The sequence below is a fragment of the Vigna unguiculata genome, chromosome 2, assembly GCF_037176805.1.
Source record: "Vigna unguiculata cultivar grain cowpea cultivar isolate G323 ecotype 2 chromosome 2, ASM3717680v1, whole genome shotgun sequence".
Taxonomy (NCBI): Eukaryota; Viridiplantae; Streptophyta; class Magnoliopsida; order Fabales; family Fabaceae; genus Vigna; species Vigna unguiculata.
In genome coordinates, this window is record NC_140793.1 from 10,105,139 (window position 1) to 10,123,163 (window position 18,025).

At 37.1% G+C, this 18,025-nt stretch overlaps 1 pseudogene across 1 annotated transcript; it reads left to right on the forward strand.

Annotated features, from left to right (window-relative positions):
• On the forward strand, positions 1–6,480 carry LOC114167221 (uncharacterized; annotated as a pseudogene). Its single transcript, XR_014992971.1, has 10 exons — positions 1–62; positions 144–199; positions 937–1,056; positions 4,350–4,583; positions 4,664–4,914; positions 5,008–5,220; positions 5,309–5,401; positions 5,478–5,579; positions 5,663–6,013; positions 6,245–6,480. The product of XR_014992971.1 is annotated as an uncharacterized LOC114167221 (transcript).
• The last annotated feature ends 11,545 nt before the right edge of the window (positions 6,481–18,025 follow it).

Genomic DNA, 18,025 nt, shown 5'->3' on the forward strand with positions numbered 1-18,025 from the left:
AATAAATGCATTCTGGGTACTTTATCTCCCAGCATTGGTAAACTCAGTGGACTACAAAGACTGTAAGTAGAAATTATTGTCCTTCAGTAAAATGAATGGTACATAGAGCTGCTAACTAAAGTTTTTAAAATCTATGATTTCAGCTCTATTGTGATAAGAAGAGACTTATAGGCTATTGTGATAAAATGCACAGGAAAAGGTAATTATCTAATCACCTTATTAAATGATTTGGCTAAAAATATGTTTTTAGTAAATTGACATGCCTTGCATTTGCAACATGCTAGATCTTGTGCCTATAATTTATAATTTATCCCAGATTTTCATCTGTATTATCTGTTATCTAAGTGTGAATCAAGGTAAGAACTTGCATTAATTCTATGACTGTTGTATGCTTGTGAATTCCCATGCATATGCCCTTGCTCATATTTTATAAAATTTGAGATAATGAAAGTTTACTACTGATGTGATACATACACAAATTCTAGTATGTTAGCAACTATGAGAGTTTGGGGGACATGGTTATTTTTCCAAGAAGGTTTTCTCTTTATAGGTAAAAGAGGTTATTAAACAACATGTTTACCCAAATTGCATGGCTCAAGCTATCTCTAGGTGGATTAAACCAAATAATTTTTTAAAATATTTTCTGATAGTTGTTGTATTATGTTCAACCAGAGTTTGCTCAGCCATCTCTGGTTTCATATATGATTTCTTTTTGTCATATGAGTGTCTATCTACTGAAGATTTCTAGTATATGTCATACCTGTGATTACTCTTTCAAGTTGATAGGAACTAGTTATCATAATTGCAGACTGCGAAATAGTTAATACCTGAGATTGATAACCTTTCTCTGCTGGATCAAATATGCTCTTTGACAAATGCCAGCTGATAGCCTGATTGTTATGAAACATTTGACCATCTTCTCATGTTTTTTTCTAGTCTTACTTCAGGATAACTTTCTGGGAGTGTCCAATCTTTTGCAATCCTTACTAAATCTCTGCTTCCACTTCCTGACAAATATCATGGACTAACTGATATAGATAAACGTTATCGACAGAGGTAAGCTTATGCCTCAATATTCGTGTTTGTTCCTTACCTATTGTCTTCTAAGTGAATATAAACAAGTAGAAAACTTAGTTTAGATAGCAGCATTTGTGTATGTTTTAATACAAATTCTATGTACATTATTGAATGAAAATTCAGTTCCGATATAAATGAAAATGGTACACACAAGTTGTGTTTGTTCTAAGGTTCTGGTGACTTCCAAAACGGTACACACTCTCTTTTTATATATTCCAAAACCTTAGCTTTTTATTTTTAGCTTTTTATTCCTTTTCAGTTAAACTTCTGATATCATTACACATGATAATTCGAAGAAAATAAGGTAAACACAAAAACACAGAGGAAAAAGGTAACTTACAGATTTAAGGTTGAAGGTGAGTAAGGAAGGAAGGGTTCCAAAAGTGAAAACAGAAGTGAACTGGAATGTGAAAAAAGATAAGAAATTTGGAGAGATTTGGAGAGGAGGGAGACAAAGGAAAAAGCAGAAGAGAGGGTGAGAATGAAATACTCTTAATGTTGGTTATTAATTTTGGAAAAGGTCCTAGAGAAATTTTTTAATTTTATCTTAATGGATGGCAATTAATATATAATGAATAAATATTTTTGTGTTCACTACTTTTTTTACTATAGATAATTACTTTGAGAACAATAGATAACAAAAAATTGAGCATGTGTTCAGTATCCAATTTCCAATACTAATATTCCATCCTTACTTAGTGGACTTATCATTATTTTAGTGTTATCTGCTCTGCCAAATTAGGATAACAAAATTAACTATTACAGAAAATAGAATTGAGCATACTAAAAAACAGTACTAGGACGACATTTACTGACACAATATGTTCATTTTCTCACCGAAGACATGACACTAACGCCATCTGAAACTTCTGGTACTGACAAGCAATTAGGTGGCACTGGAAGATACTTCAAAACATATCCATCTTGAGGAAAATACCCTTTTCCAGCAAGCTTTCTTTTGGTTTCTATTGGGATTCTCTTAATAATTTCCATTGCCTGAAAGATATTTTAAAATCAAAATATTAACCAAAAGCCAAATAGTCAATTTCAGTAGGAAGACATAATGAATTAAAATATTTAAAAAATAGCACACAACAATTAGCCTGGAACCCTCAATTACAGATCATTGTAAAAGCAAATCAAAAACATTTCAGGAGTCAAACTCAAACCTCTCAAATATGCCAATGTCATTTTTTGTCGTGTAAAGAAGAAAATGCAGTTTTGAAGATGTAAATATAACAAATACAAATCATTCAATATAGAAAATCCTTTAATATCAAAATATGATGTTTGGGGCAAAGCATAATGCTAAATCCAACAATTTCTCACTTTGAAGAATGTCTATTTCTATACTGTGGCATGATGTTTAAAGAAAAGTCATCATGTACCAAAACAATAAGAGAGAAAACGTATATAGGCCTAATACAATGGAGGAAGTAACTTAAATCGGCACATAAAAAATCATAAATTGACAAGTGTCAGCATATCTGCAAACAAGTAAAAGAAGAAGCTATTTGGATAGTAAAGTAACAAAAGTAGAAACCAACCTCACAAGGAAGTAAGGCTCGAGTATGATCACCCTCATAGCGATAGCCATATTTTTCTAAAAAACCCCAAAAATCAGGATGCATCTTGGATTTGGATACCTTGAGTGTCAGATAACAAGCCCCATCACTTGTTTTAACATCCCTTATAGAAACTTCAGTAGCATTAAACTGTAAAAGTTAAAAATAAAAATGCACATCAGAAATCAATGCCATATCAGAGGATGCACAGATATGTAAACCATGGAAAAGAGTGGAAGGAAAGACAAAACAATGCACATCAGAAATCAAAAAAGAAAAAGAGTCAGTCTCCTTAAATGTCCTTCAGATGAGAACATACAGTTAGCAAAACATGCCAGGGTTCCACAGGTATCATGAGTTCATGACAAAGATCATAAAATTCTACCAATAACAAAAAATATATACAAACACATTAAAATTAGAAATATATATATATATATATATATATATATATATATATATATATATATATATATGCAAAGACCTATGTGGAAGAATCAATAGGAAACAATACTAGAAAATATTTCAGGGTTGTAAATCCATATAACTATTAAGAAATGATATTTCGTGATTTGTTCATACTAACCTCACAACAAGGAGATACTAATCTCTGCACCAAACCACTGCCTGATGCTGCCTGATGCTGAAGGCTGAAAGATTGTGAACCAGTTAGATCAAGCACACAAAAATGGCATTAGACAAAGTTTGTATCCTCGTATTAAATCTAGCAAATTAAATGAGTGGTGGCTAGATTACAAAAACATGAAGACAAGAAAATTAACAAACCTCATTCAGGAGCACTTATCTTCAAAATAAAAGATCAATAACAAGAAAAAATACAACAAAATTGTTTAACTAATTTAAATGTTTACCTATCAATTCTTTATAACCCTGTTTCATTATTTTAGTGTTACTGTTAGCATTGTTAAAACTCCTTGCCACATCAACATGTACATATACTCTTTGTTTGGTTGTATCCATAATCACTCGTAGTAGAAGAAAATAAAAGCAAATTGAATATAACCTTTTTCCATAACTTTGAGGAAGTTAGATAAGGGAACTTGTATAAAAGTTAAAGTCTGTAAATTGATTTTAACTGAGAGAAACTTAATGTATGTTACCTTTTTATTTTCTTCTGTTAAAAGTATTTATAGGAGAGTTTATGCAAACAAGATCATAGTTTTCTATTACTGTACCATTTGTTTGATTATTAGCTCAAACTCTATAATAGCTTCATCTGAATGCTACGAATCTTGGTAATATGCTATAACCAAAACAACTTATCAGTCTGGTTTACCAAGTTATGATTAATTGGAGCACAAAAATTTGATTACTTCTCTGTGGTAGACTTATGCATTGATGCTATTGTAATACTGCAGCTACAAACTTCCACTGGTAAATTCTCTTGATTGTGCTTGTTTTTGTCTTTGTTATTGTCAATTTTAGTTAAGTAGAATCCTTGTTCTCGACCTATAGAAAGTAGTAAGTAGTTAATTGCTTCATGTTGAACACAAGTGTTGGTCTCACATAAAGATAAACTAGATCAATATAAAAAAGTTGTTCTTACACTTTTGTATGCTCATTTTCATTACATGTAAATAAGTTTCACTGAATAAACTTTTTTTCCTTGTGGATAATCCCCATGCATTCTTTATATCTAGTTTTCACTGTTGTGATTCACTTTTTGTTTCTCATAAATATATGTAGCCATGCCAAAGGTGAAGCGTTTCCGAAATCCACAGAAATCATCACTTCAGCCTCCAGCCAATTCTTTACCATCAACAAATCCTGCACCAACAAATGAAACTTCATCACACACTTCAATGAGCACAACACCACCAATAGATTCCTCATTGCCCACCGAGAACTCACAACAACCTGAAACATCTACAAAACATGTTCGACGTGAATCTTCATCATATTGGACTGTTCATGCAATAGGTATATGTCATATTTATTTTTACATGACCATAATTTTTAAAATTTTACTTATGGTTAAGTAAGTTGTTTTATGGTTAAAGACTTAGAAGGAGTTATCAAGAAAATTAAGGTGAAGGTCAGAGAAGTAAATAACTTACCTCGTGGGGAACGCATCATTGTGGACTTTGATGAGTTAGGCATGGCAATTGGTGAAGGACAAGGCGTGCTTGCAAGATACTGTGGTACATTGGCAATTGATTGTAATTTGTTTCCAATTAATTTTGAAAGATGGTCTGGGAAAACAGGCATGCCTGACACTTACTTCTTGGAATGCTTTAAGGAAATATTACAGGTATATCTTTATGCATGTTTGACCTTATATCTTTTATAAATGTTACATTTACTCAAATGTTTACACACTAACTATGTCTTCTTTTTTCAAAAGCCTCGATTTTGTTTTAAGACTGGTGAAGCTAGTGCACAACGGTATTGCAAACTAACTCTTGGTAGGAAGTGGGCTGCACATAGGCAGAATTTATGGAATGAGTTCTATGATCCAACGAAAAGCAAAAATGAAATCATAAGTAATGTGCCAAATGGTATAGACAGAACTCAATAGGCTCATTTTGTTACTTATCGTCTAAAACCGGAAACATTGGTACAAGTTACATTATTTTGAATGTTGTGAATTGTTTGTGTAGATATTTTTGTATTGTTGTGTGAACTTACAATATTTTTGTTCATAGGAGATTTGTAAAAAAAATAGAGAAAATCGCAAAAAGCAAGTAATTCCTCATACCGGTGGTTCTAAACCTATGTCAAGAAGAAGACATGAGATGGTAATGATTTTAGTTAACATGACACTTTACTATTTTTTAATTGTTACTCTTTAACTTAACTTCTCTTTTTATTTAGTTTTTGGAAACTGGACAATTGCCTAGTCGAGGAAAGTTATACATTGATACTCATAAAAGAAAGGATGGATCATTTGTAAATGATGCGGCAAAGGCTATATCGGTTAGTTGTACCATAATATGATATTTTCGTGCATTTTCCTTCAATGTTTAGTGTTTTCACTACATATTGTTATATGCCTATAGGAACAAATTGAAGTGGGTTTGACTCAAAGCACTAATGATGAATCAGAGGTTTCCCCTAATGATGTTGTTGGTAAAGTGTTAGGCCCAGAGCATTTTGGGAGGGTGCGATGCATGGGTTTAGGAGCAGCTCCTACTAACTCATTTAGAAATACAAGATTTCGACTTTCGGATTTAAGCATTGCTTCATCTAATGCTGCCACATCATCAACATCTTCTAATCAGTGGCAACAGAAGTACACTAATTTAGAATCCCAAATTCAAACCACCTTGGGTGCACTAAAAGCCTACATGATAATGAAGGAAGGAAAGATCCCTGATGAATTAACTGCCTTCTTTGATCCTCAACCACAAGTAAGTTATGTCTAGCCTTTGGAAACTAATTATCTTGGTACTTATTTGTGATGTGCTTTTTGATACAAGAATTATACTATATCGGTGTGAGTTAATCATCGATACCAAATAATCATGATTTTTGTGCAGGTCAATGATCTAGTAATAAACTATTTTAGTATATGCATGTTGATTTCATGATTTGAGGTTGACGTCCTTCTTGCAGCTAATATTTATCTTTTATAATTTCAGCAAACCGGTGATGCAAATGAGCCTGAGTCTTCTATGGGTACAAGAGGATCATCAGGTGGTAGCAACATTTAGGGTGTTGATGATGCTTTTTAGGATGAAACTATTTTAGTGTATTATGAACTTTGAGTAAGTATGGATTAAGTTGTAATTGTTTCAATTTAAATTGCTTTTATGTTAATATGTTGATTTTGAGAATCAAAAGTTCTAATGATATATATTTGAGCACTTTGGTTGAAGTATTTGATTGAAGTTTACAAAAAATATTGTTGATGTAAAAATATAAGTACCTCAAATTCTAATTACAAACAAAATATTGTTTTTTTATGAGATTTGAATAACGCAATAATAAATCTACAAATTAAATAATACAAACGAAACAGGTTAAAACTTTTACAGTATAATCCTCAAATTGAGGAGGGTATTAACCCCCACAAAAAAATTAAAAATAGGAATTTTGGAATTTTGGAATCAAATAGGTTTATGGAAATAAAGGAGGTTTTAAACCTCCAGAAAATAATAGTCATGAATAGGAGAGGTTATAACCCTCCATTAAAAAACTTCCACAAAATAAACTTGATACCAGGGGTTGTAGAAAACCTCCACAAATAACTTGTGGGGAACCTATCTATGGAGGTTTGAAAAACCCCTGCAAATTATTTTGTGGAGGGTAAAAACCCCCGCTAAACGAAATTAAAACCTCCGCAATTTAGGTTTTTTTTTGTAGTGTCTACTTCCCCTTACTTGGAACTCTAATGCTAATAAAATTTCGGAAGACCCCTTCCTGCTCTAGCCTTCTTCCTACGAAGTTTCTCTATGCTCAGAAAATTTTTGAACACAATTACCAAGCAAATGTACAACCGACAAGCCAATTCATGTTTCTTAGCATTTTATGTGCACAAGGCTTTATAATTTGGTATCTCACAACCATGCATGCATGCATGCAAAAAAAAAGTTTACACACTAATAGCATACACAAGACTCAAACCCACATCCTCCAACACCAATCCACACGCTCAACTACTTGAGCTACCATTGCTCATTATTAAATATCTCCACATGAATTACTATAAAGATCCCTTCAGTTTAATTTATATTAAAAAAAATTATTTTATTTATTTAATTTTCCCGAGTCTAACACACAAGGGTTAGTTGTAATGTATTCTTAACTCTTTGTGAATTACACTATTCAATATAATTTTTTTCCATCACTCTTGTGTTCTATTCTTGTTTTAATTGCATATTCTAGATTGATCGCATATGTGGGAGTACTTGTTGATTGAAAGATTGTTTGGGAAACCTGATTAGGATAGAACAATTAATAGATTTCACATGCTAGACATAGATATGGAACATTTAGTCATTCATATCATCATAAACTTGATCATTAATGAAAACTTATAGTAAAAATTGCTAGATATAGAGTTTTTATTATTCAAGTTTAGACTTGTCGGTAAGAAATTAAGGCTTGTTAGAAAAGGTGTGAATGCTAGAGAAGGAAGTAGAAGTATATTGTTTGGTGTTTCTGCTTTGCATTGAAAACTCAATCCCAATTAAGCTTTTATCATATATTTTATAAAATCAAATTAATTGTTTTTATTGTGTGAATTTTATTGTTCTTTTAGTTTTAAACTTATTTCTCATTCATCAATATATATGTTTCCTTGCTTGAAAATTCTTAACGTTCATTAGTAAATAAACATAATTTTCTTAAACCACATTAGTCCTTAGGAAATGATACTTGGAATTTCCACTTTATTACTTGTGTGATTTGGCAACTTGCCAATCCCGTAACAAGTTTTTGCCTCGTTGTTGGGGACTTGTGATCAAACACAAGGCTATTTGGGCATTTGTGTCTCTTTTAGATTTTGTTATGTGTTTTATTTTCTTGTGTTTTCTTTAATGTAGTTGGTCTATAGATGTTTATGATTTCTATTGATTTGGTTTGTGCTTAATGCTTGTCTCAGGGTATGCCTTAGAGCATGATTTAGTTGTTGGAAGGTCCTAGACATGGGATTTCAGTAGCCTAACTAATCAAATCAAACCAAATATTGCAATTCACCATAAATGAGTTTGTGTGTTTGGCCCCCATTGTTCTAGTTCTTAATGCAAATTTTGATGCATGCTTAGTCCAAGGGATTTGGTAAGGTATGTCAGACTTTGATAAGCATTATAAGAGATATATGTCTGTCTAATTTTATAGAACAAGGAAGGTAGTATTCATCATAAATGAGAGTACAAAGTAGTTTTGCAACAAGAGACATTTGAGTGAGGTCGCTTGGGAAATCTTTTTAATCCTTGTACATATTAGAATTATTGTTTGGTTGGTTTGCTTATGTTTTCCAATTTTCTTTCATTATTTTTATATTTTCACTTATTTCTTTGTTATTTTTATAAATTCTCAATTCTCAAATTTTCGTTTATATAAAAATTGGAATAACCTGTTTGTTTGAGTATCTTTTGTGTTCTTGTGAATGCAAGGTATTGATGAAAATGAAGGTAAGGCATAAAGAAGCATATATGGTATTGGTTCATAATGAATACCAGGTGTCAAGCTAAAAGACGTCAAACAAATGCTTGTTGGGAGGCAACCTAGTATTCTTAGCAATTTTTTCCTTTAAAATATGTTTTTATCAACATCAATTGTTAGGTGAATCATCTCGCCCAACGACTATATGGTCATGCATTTTCATTGGCTAGGCGAGTCTGTGTTAAGACTCTAGCAAGTGTACCAGGTCGCACAAGTAGTAACCGGTAAGACTAGGATATCGTTTCCGAAGAGACTCGTGTAATACTAATCAGTAGTGCAATTAATAACTAATTTAAACTAAAGAATGATTCCATAATTTTGAGTTTCATGTATGAAAGTAAATGTGTGAATAATTGATTAAAGATGAACTTTGGAAGTTAAAGGCACTTAGTGAATGGAAGAGATTAGAAATGATATGAATTGATATTGTCGGGGCTAGAATTCATCTACTTCGCTCTCATGCAAATACAATTTTACATCTTCTACATCAATATGCTAATGTTAACCCACAAATCTACTCAAACTCTAATTCCTTAGTGGAATGAGCCTAAATTTTCTTATTAAGAGTCAATCCCTTGAACTATTAATAACCAAATCTGCTTTATGCACTAGGGTTTAAGACAACCAATGGGTCAAGCCTCATTCCTAGATACAAGCTTCATTGAGTTTTCTTGTTACAATTCAAGGTTTCAAAAGATATTTTCACACCCAATGAACCAAATATCATGCAATGGATGACCAAATCAATGCAAGCATTAAGTGAAGAAATAAGAAGACTAACATTTAATGAAAGAGGCATATATATAATCAAAACATTTGCATTTACACAAGAGTTTTGTGGCTACATCTAACCCCAACAAAAAATGGGTTTAGCTCTTCATTGTCATGGAGAGTTGAGGCTTACAAATGGAAAAATGAAAGAGAAAGGAGATACAAAGAGGGAGAAGGAGTTGTTTCGACAAGCCCTAATAGACCTCCAAGCTCTCCAAAATATGTTCTTCGTGCCTCCCACATCCAAAGATGCCTTCTCCTCGAGCAAACTAGAAGAAATAGGTTAAATTTTGCCACATCATCAAAGGTGCCGCTTAATGCGAGAAGAATGGCGCTAAACCTTGACTTCTAGCACTCAGTGCTAAATGCAAGGTTCAGATCTTCAATTTTGGTTTTTTTCTTCTTTCTTATCTTGTTGACAATTTTTTCGTTTTAAGACAAAAGCTTCCTATCATTAAATTGGACACAAAAATGGGGATTAATGGTATAATTAGATCTATGTAACCCATATTGTATTTATTCACAAAAGCAAAGTAAAAGTGAGGATTAAGTGGGTTAAAGCTCAAGAGGAGTTGATTCTGTTAATAAAAGATAGCTAAGATAATGGTAAAACTCTACATTATCAGTCTGTTCTCTCAACAACTACTTGGCCATGCATTTTCACTCGTTAGGCGAGTCTGCTCGCCCAGCGAACACATCAATGCTCGCTTAATGAATTCTTTTTAGTTTGTGTGTGAACATGCTTAATTATTAAATTCTCTTTGAACTTGTTCTAATCATGTCCTCAAAATATATGAATTGATTGTTTGGATGGTCAACTCAGTTAGAATGTGTTTTAGCAATGATTTTCTAGTCTCATAATTGTGCATATAGTTAAGATAACTTGTGATATACATTCATTTTGAGATAGTTTGATATTTTTTATATTTAGTCAATCCAAGATTAGTGTGAGAGTATGACCAAATTTTTGGACATTTGGCTATGGAAATAATTAAGTGTTGAAAGCATATGAGTGTTGTGAGCTTGGGAGTATAGATTTGTAAGGAAAACAGTTATTGCCATGAAATTGATTTTTGCTTGATTCTTGTTAATATAACCACATAATTGGTTAGAAAGGATAAAGACATTTGTTTGATATGTTTAAGCTACTTAGCCAAGTTTGCTAACCCTAATATATGTTAATTGTATATTGTTACCTTTTTTCATGTAATAAATTTTTTGTTTGGTTTGAAAGATGAAGAAGGGGAATTTGGTCGCCTGTTTAGACATTAAGTCCCTATGTATAAGAAGAATCACATATAACCTTTGGCCATAATTAGGGATAATAAAAATATTCATATTTATGGATATTCGTGTAAATTATTACAAGTAGTGGATAATGGATAAATTAGTATCCCCTTATTAACATGTTGGAGGCATGTATTATACTATTTGTATCTGCGGGTATCCATTACCAGTTAAAAATTAAAATTACAAATTTTTCCTAAAGATTTTCTCATTGCAATTAAGTTTTTAGGTCATGTGAGTATCTTTCTCTACCATTGCTCAATTAGGTTTCCACACATTACAATTTTATCTTTAGATCTCGATTCTCACTCTTTTGAATCTGGGCGCAGTTTAATCCCTGCAAGTTCATCAACTGAATAATCATCTTTGGGATTGCATTCTTGATCCCAAGGTTAGACTTACGAATATTTTTTAAATGAGTACTCGACAAGTAACAAGGTTGCTAATGGGAAATATTTTTAGTGTGAGTTAGGTAGCGGGTAGGCAGTATTCATACCCAACCTGACAAGTTGTCATCCCTAGCCACAATTCTGAAAAAAAATGAATTTATCTTTATCTTTATCTTTATTATAATTTAACCGTGTATTTAGATTCAAATATTCACAATTTATAAGATATTCAAATATATTGTATTTAAATTGATTTTAATTTTAGTTATTTTATTTTTCAAATGTTTTATTTCGATAAAGCAATTTCAATTTATTGAATTTTAATTTTCTTGTTTGGATAAAATATTTCAATTTAGCAAGGTCAAACTCATGCAAAGTTGGGATTGGGTTAGTCCATGTCAAAATCAAGCAAAGCCCAAGTTAAGTCGATTCAATTTGGAACTAAATTAAGCCAAGTACGTCCATGCCTTGGCTAAGCTGCATTGGCTTACACCCGTATCGAGCTAAATTTGCACAAGTCCAAGTAGATATAAGTTGGCTCGGGCCCAGGTCGAGATAAGTTAGCCCGAACTAAGATCAAGTCAAGAATATCCAAAACCAAGTTGAGTCGATTCGGGCCTAGGTCGAACTGAGTCAATCTAAGCCTTAGTCAAACCAAGTTTTCCTGGTTCCAAGTCGAGCCAAGTTGGGCTAGGCCCAGGTAAATCCTAATTTGGTCAAGTTAGGTCGAGTCGAGTCTACCCACTTCAAGTCAAGTTGAGTCAACCTAAACCTCGTCAAGTTAAGTTGAGTCGAGTCGACCTAGGGCCTAGTCGAGTTGAATCACCATAGACCAACTTAGGGTAGATCCACATTCATTCAAGTTGGACCAAATCACATTCAACCGAGTTAGACTAGGCTAAGGTAGTCCCTAATCTAATCAAGATCAGTTTGGGCCTAACCCAATCAAGACCATGTCAAGTTAAGCCTAGGTTAACCCAAGTCGGTTTATCCTCAATTGAATTGAGCCAACCCAGGCTGGCGAAGCCGAGTTGGCTTGAGTCCAGGTCAAGCCAAGTTGACCCTAGCATAGGTCGAGTTGAGTCAACCCGATCCTAAGTCAAGTTGAGTTATCGAGTTGAGATGAGATCACATTTAGTCAAATCGAGTTAGCGCTATGTCAAGTAAAGTTCAATTGGATATAGGTTGGGTCTAGTTAGATCCAAGTGGGACCATGAAAAATTGGGCCAAATTTGACCAAGTTGAGTTGGGTTTGTGTTAGTCTTACGTCATATCAAGTAGAGCTTACTTGAATCGAAGTCAATTTGGATTGACCCCAATCCAGGTTAACCCAAACTAAAAATATAAAAATATGATTTTGAGAATATAAAGAATTTCAAATTTTTAATATTATGGTGAAATTTGGAATTATTTAATTTGATGTAATCTAATTACTCTAATGAAATTCTAGAATTTCAACTTCTTTCAAAATTCTTTATCCAAACAATATATTTTGTTGTAAATCACTTCAAATTCTCTAACAAAAATTAATTACCCTTTTAAAATGATTTATCCAAACATCCTATAAAATATGCTTGAGGAAAAAAGGGCACCCAACCGAAACCGAAATGTTCGAGAGAAAGAAAAGTTGAATGGTTGAGTATTTTCGAATTTGGGTAGTTATGAATAAATTAATGTGAATAAAAATGGGTATTAATGGTTGACTGCAGATTTTACATTAAAATTTTGTTTAAATTCGACACGTCCCGGTATACATATTTTATTGTTATAATTTTTATATATGAAACCGTAAGTGTTGTTATTTTACATATGATGAAACCTTGTCTGTGCAATTGCCACAGTTTTATTTTTCACACACAACAAACTCTAACTTTTGCAAACACAACTTTTTCTTCGCTTTGTTACACTATAACTCTTTTCATTATTGTTTCAGGAATAGGGACTAAGCACCTACTAAGAATCACTTCAATTTTACTTCTTTCTCCTTTATGCTTCTTCTCCAAGTAATCTGTTGTAACCTCGTCAAACAATCTTCCTCCTCGTTTGATCGGTTGAACAAAAGATCGGGTACCTGTCTAAAAGGCTCTGATGCTTAAGTCAGTTGATGGACCGATCGGCGGATAATCGTAACTGCTGTAATAAATGCGAATTAAAGATCCTTACCAACCTACCTCTAGGCCCTATTTATAGTTTCCAGTGTGGGCCTATAATTAGGGTTCCTTAAGCACGACCCAATGATCCCTAAATTGTGATTACTGACTTGTTTAATTTTAATTAATCCAGCTGACTGGTTCAGATTCAGTTTGGCTGATTGACCGATGGTCGCTTGGCTAGGTGGGTTATCTCACGTAAATTTAACAACCTTAAGTGATATATTTAATCTAAATGGCCGATCTGTGGGGTCGATGGGCTGATAGTCCTTTGTAGGTTTGTGATCTGCTCGTGGGACCGATGGACGATGGTCCTTTGTAAGGTACTACGCGATTAACCTAGGGGAGCGATCGACCGGTGGACCTCGATAAGGTGACACGTGATTCATCTGTGGGGCCGATGAGCCGATAGTCCTTTGTAGGTTGCCGATCTGCTCGTGGGACCGATGGACTGATGGTCCTTTGTAAGGTACTACGCGATTAACCTAGGGGTCGATCGACCGACCTCTATAAGGTAATGCGTGATTCGTTTGTGAGGCCGATGGACCGATGGTCTTTTACAGGTTTATGACTTACCCGTGAGACCGATAGACCGATGGTCTTCTCTCATACGCTAGCCTTCCCAGCCTTGTTCGATAGACCGGTGGGTCACGCAATGCCGACGGTCCGATGGGCCATACAGTACACAAGCCCTCCCAGCCTTGAGCGATGGCGAAGGTGAAGCGAGAAGGGTTATGAAGACCGATGTGCCGTCGGGCCGAAAGGGTTGTCTGACAGTTATTTAGCCTCGTGGATCGTGCCTGTCAGTTGGGATGTGAAGCGTCGCGATACTTGGGTCGTTGATCGTCATGTGATCGCTTGGCCCAGGAGTTGCCACGTGTCCTGGCGACTTCCTATAAATAGAGGTGTGTGGCTGTCATTATTTTCACGCTTTCTTCTCTCTTTCCACACGAGTCATTGATCGTTCTTCTCTTTCTACAGGTAATAATGGCTTCTAGCGGGTCAAGCTCAGACGGATTCGGTAGGGCAGTCGAAGTCTCTAGGGGCGGCAAGTCGGTTTCCGTCCTGTTCAGCGAGTTCTCCAGTACATAGCAATAATGGCGGTATGGCCGAGGAGCTGGTCGACTTGGCGGCGGAGCAAGCCAACGCTCCAGCGAAAAGTGGGGACGTTATTAACATTGACGTTGCTGATGAGGGGGGTGAAGCTAACCTACCGGTCGTGCAGGGATATGACTGGGCGCCTTATGAGCCGCGTACCCATGAAACAAGGTTTCGATGGGGAAACGATCTTGGGGATTTGGTGGAGCGGACCAAGATCTTTGGGGATGAGGTTGAGGATGGGTTCCTTCGGGTAAAGGTTTGCGCGGGCAATGAAAGGGTGTGCCACGGGAAGGGGGAAGCGAAGCTACATTTTTTCTATGTCTACGATTGCTTCTTCCACGACCTGGACCTGACCGTGTCGTTCGCCAATTGGCAAATGGCTATGCTTCGGGAGATCAGATGCGCCCCCACGTAGATACACCCGAACGCCTGGACGTCGATGCAAGCGTTCGACGTTCTTTGCCGAGCGGCCGGTCTGACTGCCACCATGCCGCTTTTCTTGCACTTCTACAAGACCCGTCCCACTGCCTCCAAAGGTTGGGTGTCATTGTTGGGGGCGAACAAGTATTTGTTCAACCTTTACCTTGCCTCATACAAGGGTTTTAAGACCGGTTTTGATGGCTTCTTCTTGTCTCCATTGAAGCTTGCATGAAGAATGGAGGCTCCATGGATGGTGTTGGATGCGGAAGCATGAAGGAAAGGAGCTTAAGGTGTTTGGTTTGGTGTAGGTGAAAGGATTCTTAAGAGAGGTGAGGCCAACTCCTAAGGAAAAAGACTAGAGTAAACTAGAGAAGAGTTTACTCTAAGGTGAGCTCAAAAGAGATTTGTGCACAAATTTGGGCAGCAATTCATTACTCAATTTCAAGCTCAAAAATACATCTCCTAAGCCTTCTATTTATAGTCTAAAATGAGACCAAGGGGTCTCCAAAAAGTGGAGGGAAAAAGGAGTCTAGAAAGTTGAATTTTGGAGCCAAAAAGGAGCATGTGGGAGGTGTGACTTGCCACCTAAGAAAGTCACACTTGTCTTGCCATGGGAAGCTAACTCTCATCCTTGGAGAGCAAGTTTGAGAAGCTTCTAGGCTTTTCTAGAGTAGACACACTACTCTTGGACCATTTGGCCCAATTCCCCTTTTTGGTCCAAAATTACTTCTAAAGCCCAATTTCCTCTAAGGCCCAATACATGGCCCAAAGAAAAATCCTATTCTACAAGGCCCAAAATACAAAGCCCAAAATAAAATCCTAATCTAGTATTTACAAACAAAATGTCCTAGGCTAGGTCTTGACATCTTCCTTGGCCCATGTGAAGTTCATCTTGGGCCTTGCATGCGCATTTAAGGCCCATTCCTCTTGTATTCTCCTAGCCATGGCTCTTGTTGTAGGTCCCTTGGCCCGAGGCTTCTCATCAGGTTTTTTCAAGGTCTCAATTCCCGATCGAGGCAAGAAGTTTATTTTTGATGAAGAGGATCGGCCGAAGTTCCCCCTCTACTAGACACGAATGCCTCCACCCGTCGATCCTTGGGCAGAGGACCGACTGACCCCTTCCAAGCGGGCCGACCTCGCCGTTCTCAAGCTCTCCCTGATAAAATCCCACCGAGACCGCTGATCCAACGTCTCCGCTCCCCAGACCTACCTGGGGCGGTTTATGGTTAGTTGTTCTGATCTTCCCAATCATCTTAGAGGCGCTATTAACTTATCTAAATTTTGTTTACTTGCAGATATCATCGCTCGAACAACGATGTCAAACGCTGAGTTCATGGCCCGGGCGAAGACTCGGCGCAGGGCCGAGGACTCAGCTGACGATGTCGCGGTCCAGTAGAATGTCCAGTGCGGTCCTTCGACGGCTCCCTCTCCTATAACCAATGCGCTGACGGGGGCCTCAGTTGTTGGGACTAGGCCTCGGATATTCATCATCCCCCCATCATTATCGTTCCTGCTACTGCAGGGGACAAGGGGAAGAAGACAAAAGCGGCTGACTCCCCCGCAGGCCGCTTGTCTAAGAAAAGCAAGAGGACCGAAGCTTCAGGGTCGTTGGCCACTGCCTTCCTCAGCAGCGAAGTTCGGCTTGATTAAGAGGTCTCCTTCCACTTGGGCCCTCACATCAAGGAGATGCTGAAAGATGTATCGGAAGAGGAGGCGCTGCGGACGGCCGGGGAACTAAGCCTAAGGTTGTCTGCAATCTGCACCAATTTTCCCCAAGTCGATCGGAGTAGAGTCGAGAGCCTGGAGAAGGAGCTCGCAGCGGCCAAGGTGGAGCTTCAAGAGGTGAAGGCCTCTGCCTCAGACTAGAAGGCCGAGTTTGATCGGCTGAACATCATGAAGTCTGAGCATGCTAAATGCGTTGGTTTACTCAAGGCGGCGGACGACCGTGCGAGGGAGGAGCAGCTGAAGACCAAGGAGGCGACTGACGAACTGCGCAAGCTTCAACGCCGCTTTGATGACTTGTCGTTGGAGCATGCGGCTTCCGTCCGATCGGCTGAGGGTTGGCGGAAGAAGGCGGAGGAGTTCGAGTCTGAGTTGCGTATTGCCGACGAGCAAGTCTATACTCAATATGAGTTAGGCTTCCAGAATGTCGTCGATCAGGCCGTTTATCACTATCGCTGCCCCACCGACCAGTTCGACGTCCACTTGGGGGTGGTCGAGGGTAAGTTGAAGAAGGTCTATGAGAGGCTCGATGAAGTGAACGTCCCCGCTCAGACGTCTGCCCCTCCTACGGCCGATTCCTGACCACTATCTTAGGCTTTTTTATATTTAATTGTATATTTTGACATAACCGATCGAGTTCGATCGGCCTTACGGTCGAACGCGCTCGATCAGTTATTAGGCCATTTTTTGTTGAACAATTATACGTATATGGCAAGCATGTTTTCCTTTTGCTCTATCAGATTTATCTTCGTTTATTGTTGTTGGTGGCGACCAGCCTCGTATGAATGTTCAAGCGATCGGCGTTATCTACCCTTATACTGCTCGCGTTAAATGCTTAAGGCGATTGACCCATTTTGTTTTGGTTACACTTTCGCCAATATGCGGGGCTATCGGCCTTTTTCTTTTTAGCTAATTGTTGGGGCGGTCGGCCCCTTTTGACGTTTAAAATTGTTAGGCGGTCGGCCCATGATTACCTTTATGCTTGATCTTAACTGCTTTTCATTTTCGTTGGTTCGGTGTGCTTGAATCTTAGCTTAATTGTTGCACTTAAGGCCCGAGCGATCAGGCTTTATTCTTATGCATTCAATTTTAACTAGTTTGGATCGTTGGCGTTGTGCCTTGATCGTAGTCGACAGCTCGTGTCACTTATTTTACCCGTGGGGTTAGTTAGATCGCTTGGATCGATGCTGACCGAGCGGGACTTCCTTCTGGAAGTTCGCACCTTGATCGGTTAGGCTTGTGCTCGGCTCCCGTAGGGAGCCCCGTTGGTTAGTTAATTGAAGTTGCTTGAAACGCTCGTTTTATTCATGGTGGTATCAACTGTAATACATTTTCAAATGCGAAGCTTCCATGTGTTTGGTATTTCCTTTTCGCTCAGGTACTCCAGTCGATAGGCTTCGTTCTGTAGGCTTTC